The 5,122-nt window shown below is 38.1% G+C and overlaps 1 non-coding gene across 1 annotated transcript; it reads left to right on the forward strand.

Annotated features, from left to right (window-relative positions):
* The first annotated feature begins 2,555 nt into the window (after positions 1–2,555).
* On the forward strand, positions 2,556–2,694 carry LOC114017571 (small nucleolar RNA SNORA49). Its single transcript, XR_003562709.1, has one exon. It is a non-coding gene; the product is annotated as a small nucleolar RNA SNORA49 (small nucleolar RNA).
* The last annotated feature ends 2,428 nt before the right edge of the window (positions 2,695–5,122 follow it).

Genomic DNA, 5,122 nt, shown 5'->3' on the forward strand with positions numbered 1-5,122 from the left:
CAAGGTACCGTGCAGTTACATACAACTCTAGTAACGCTGACAGTTCGCGTTATCACACAAAGTACGCATTTCAATGAACAATTGCCAAAAAACAGATTCTAATTTTTTTCTGGCCTTAAGCAGAGTGTTAAGTTTTCAGCTATTTGCCTAGAATTACCAGATTTGTTTTTTTTTTCAACATACATTTCATAACTCTAATTTTGAACATGTAACAAGACAACACACAGAACAAACAAGACACAGAGCGCTATTTCAGTTGTTACATTCTAGGAATTCCCCAAATCTTAAGACAACCTAAAGGAAGTTTTTAGCTTCCCAAATCTTAAGACAATCAAATAGGGCTATTACCCTTTTCAGAAGGCGTCCCTTCTTCTCAAACCTGCGAGACGGCATACCGTCTTTCGTCTTATAGGGTAAAACCAAATCTTAAGACAATCAAATATTCAAAAGAAAGAATAAATATAAATACCTTTTATGCTGTGCAGAAGTCCTTGTCCACCTGTGTGAGAAGCCGAGGGGTAGGGGAGTCTTGCCAACAGAAGATGCAGTCGGGGGCCCTGAGGGTCCCCAGGCCCCTGGATTCCAGCACTGGTGGAGAGTTCTCCTGGCTGGTTCGCCAAATTGATGCCCAAACAGCACAGAGTAACTGCTCAGAGACGAATTTTGTCTTTAAGCAGCAACTCCCACCATATACTCAATAATTCTTTACACTATATGCGCTTTAAAACATATAGAGGTTTACACTCACCCCTCGGATGCTCAAGACAGTACTCACACACCAACATTCCTATTAAACAGAAATGTTCTTACACTTCCAACATAAAATAAGTATAATATTTAATATTAATCCTATAATTATTAATCTTACATACACAGATTAACTCCAAATTATCAAATGTTTCAGTCTTCCAACTAAAACACGGATTCCCAATATTACCTTAATATTAAAACAAATACCAAAACAGAATCAGAGTTCTTCAATATCAGAACAAGTACCAAAACCAGAACAGAATCAGAGTTCCGATATTTCAGAACAGGTACCAAAAACGGAACAGAATCAGAGTTCTGGTATTTTCTTAATATCGGAACAGGTACCAAAACAGAATCAGATGTATACCTGGGATGCTAGCTACCCGGTATATGCCATCCTGCGTAAGTATACAATGATCTTACACCTTACGGACAGCTTTACAGATGGACCGGTCCCAGAACAGAATCCGAAACAGTACTGTTTAAAATATAATATTAATATAATATTTACAATTAATATAATATTTGAATAAAGATAGTACCTTCGCTCCGTAAGATGGAGTCCTTGTCTGCTCCTGCGGTGATCCAGATGAGATGAGTACCCCTCCGGGAAAATCCCCGGGGGTACCCTAGGGAGTCCCCGCTCTCAATGGGTCCCGCAGCCAAGCAGAGGAGGTCCCATCTGGGTCGTCAAATTGATTTGAAGAATCAGTTACCAATATTGGAATGAGTGGAAGTTATCTTTATTCGGCAGCTCTGGGTGCATGGGGGATCGCTCCACCAAAGTCATGCACACCGAGGGAACCTTTCAGCCCCCTCTTTATACAAGTCACTCATGTCTATTCATTAACTTTCCGGGAAGTCATTAACATATCTCACACCTGGACAATTAGCACATTCCATTCAAGGACCTAGTATATCTTCAAGGTAACAACATTAACATATCTCGTGCCTTGACAATGTCCTTGAGGAGTTGTCTCTGTGCAGACTCTATTCCTTAGCAGTCATGTTTAAAGTCTCCATCTTTGCCACGTTGCATGTACAACAGGAATCTAAGACAAAATGTCCCTTTTAAAGATAACCAACCCAAGGACTTAGCAGTTTGTGCATCCATCATATTGCAATAAGGGTTAGATATCACCCGACTTTAACTAAACATAGGTGCGTCATCTAGATAAGTGGTACAGCATTCGCTACTCATTTTCTCTGGCTGTTGAATGCTACCTGCAGAACCTTCAAGCTCTTATTTCATAAAAAGGCAAGATGGAAGCTCTAGCTGTCTTGCTTTGGAAGCTGACAGCAAGAGGACATCGTGTGTTGTTTTTGACACGGTGATTCCAATGCTCGATATACTGGCGCTTTTCTTGAACTTCCATTTTCTCATGTACGTAAGAGTTAATAAGAGCGGTGCTCACAGTTGGCATTATCTGGTAAGAGAACCTCTTACTCAAGATAATGGTTAATAGATGCTCATAGTGGAAGGGAAAATGCTAAAGCGAAGTCTAATACATTTGCAAAATTAGTTTGCATAATGTCATGAGTTATTTAAGCAAATTATGTTTGTAGCTGTAGCACAAACTATGTATTATATATGGAATTTGTCAGTCATATTACTATTTGATGAGGCATCCAGGGTGTTTCCAAGAGGTATGCCACTAGTTGTCCTACATTTATGACTAATTTGTGCTTGAAATACAGATGTTTTATTTCACAATAGCGTTTTGATTAGTTGCTTTTGCTTTCATTATCTGTAGCTATCTACATTGTTAGTACTTTATGTGTAGTTGCTGTTTTCCTGTTTGGCACTTCCTCAGCCTTACTCCAGGGGCTTTTGTTTTTTGTGGAGTGCCCTGGCATTGCCTGAGGGTAAATTGAAAGTATGTTCATTTCCCTCCCCAGTAAGATTTTCAGTATCCTCTGGGGCCTACAATTTGAGCAAACATTAACAATATAATTAAGTTATTCTTTTCTTATTTTTTATTTCAGATTGTGTTGTTATGCTTTCTGTCCGATGCAGTATAAAACATAAAGCAGTACTTTGCCTTAAAGCAACACAAGGCAGCACAGTAGAAGGGATTCAATCTAGTCAATAGACAAGAAAAATGATGAAGCATGCACAGAATGTAATAACCCAGTCAGGTGTGCTTAGTCATAGGACATAATGTGACTACTGTCATAGATCTTTAGATTTTTATCTGGTTGACTGCACCATAGATTAATAGTTCTAATGCTACACAAATTAATTTTGAACTGTGTAGATCAGTAATGTGGGCAGGCAGATAACTTAAAATGTTTGCGCTCTTAACGTAGGTTGAGGAAGTAATAAGAAAGCAATTTTTCTGATCTTCTCATTCTGTAAATTAGAGTTTTAGAGATTTATGCTTTATTAATGTGAATTTGTAATTAAGTTGAATTTTAGGAATCCATAAAAAACTTCAACCAAGACAAGCAATTCTTCTGTGCTATCCTTTCTTCCCACACTTCTGCCACACCACAGGTGTCAGCCATGCAGATGGGAATACTATTGTCTTCTATGACACTGATTTAGATCTGCTGATAGATACAAAGGCTAAAGAATCATGTGATAAAATTGCAAGAGATGGAGATATTCACATATACAGGTGACTTTTACACTAAGAAATAGTATAGATTTTAAAAAATAAAAAATAGAGGGAAGATGTTTTTAGGTGAAAGTAGGATTTATGGTTGAGGTTGTCCTTTAAGTTTAGTAGTTCATTTGGTCTTTTAAAATCCCTTTAAAGATTAGATCAGTCATACATGCTTCTTCCCATCAGAATAAAGGCAAAATGAAAACCCTGCCCTTTCCCTTACCGTATCTTCTGTTCCTGTCTTTCCCTCCCACTTCCATCTTGCAAGCCATCTAAATTTCTGCGTTGGGACAGTTAAAACGAACATTAAGATCTTTGGGTGTTTTCTGCTCTTGATAAACAATAAATGTCCTTCTTGATGGTCTATCATTGGATTTCAAATCCACTAGTGGTGAGATGCTGATGTTCATGTAGTTCTAAGATGTACTTGGCAAGCTTCTCTCAAGTGACTGTTTCTTTTCCTGGAAAGATGTGTTGAGAGTGGAGGGGAGCTCTTTTTCACCTCACATCACTGGCCAGGTACACAGGGGTGTGCAAGATAGACACTGTTAGCAAATGCACTGCTGTTGGAAGGATTTTTTTTTTAAATGCAGTTCAATAGAAGACAATACTGTTTATTGTTCATTTTTGAAAATAAGTTCTTAAAAGAACCTGGTGTTTTGAAAATATGAAATCAGATGTAAAAAAGAAAGTTTTCCTTTAAGAAACCAAAAAATGAGTAGAAAACTTCCTTTGAAAATACCTGACGGACTCTGAACAAGCGTTGGTGCTCACTGCCATAGGTGAGGAAACAGCTGAGTTTCAGAAAGTGTCACTGTTTTTTAGGGAACAGTATTTAATGAGTTTTTGGGTTACAGGCTTGTAAGTAATAATTCTGTAGAAGAGAGACTGTTGAAAAAAGGTATTAAACATTTGATTTGAGAAGTGGCTGCTCAGGGAGATCATTGTTCAACACATTTTTTAACTCAGGTAGTGTAACATTAAGAATGTGAGCAGTTCTTTAATGATATGTAAAAAAGTGCTTTATTAGATCAGAGTCAGAATTTTAAACATTGTCTAGTTTTACATGTATTTCCAGACTTCTCGGGGTGGTGGTGGTATGTGATCACAGTTAAAATAGTAAAAATCCTGAATTGTTAGCTCACATAGAAAATCAGAAGATAAAAATATCTAGAAAGATACAGTTCAACAATAATTTTACACTATTTTTGGCTGGGATTGCAGAGGCTGGGAATAAGGAAGAGTAACAAGAGTTTTTGGAAGACTGAAAATTGTTCAGTATGGGTTTGGACTGCCAAATCCCTTTCCAGTGCATCATCTGTCCATTCCAGATTCCTTTGCTCTTCTGCAAAGTTGTCTCATTTTTCAGCATTTTTGCAATGTCAGGAGCAAGCAACCCTGATACATAATAATTTTTTTGTCAAGTGAGAACCTTCTGTCACAATTATTGATACAATTAGAAATTAATTTTGGGGAAAATCTTTACGTGTCCTCATGGCAACAGTCATGGATTTTTTCTACTCAGAAGTAAAATAATTAAAAAGAAGCCTGTCACTGTGATAACCCCTACCCCTTCTGTCCTTTTCTGTTGTCGTAGGCACTGACAGGACAAATAGCTCCACAACTGCAGGAGAAACAGCCTAGCTGGAATCAAGAGGAGGGACAGTGCAGCTAATCCAAACCCAGTGTCAACCACAGGGGGAAGCACAGGTGAGAAACAAAGCCATGATTGCCATGTGGTATGCGGGCTCATTTCACTCCTG

This window comes from Falco cherrug, chromosome 1, assembly GCF_023634085.1.
Source record: "Falco cherrug isolate bFalChe1 chromosome 1, bFalChe1.pri, whole genome shotgun sequence".
Classification (NCBI taxonomy): domain Eukaryota; kingdom Metazoa; phylum Chordata; class Aves; order Falconiformes; family Falconidae; genus Falco; species Falco cherrug.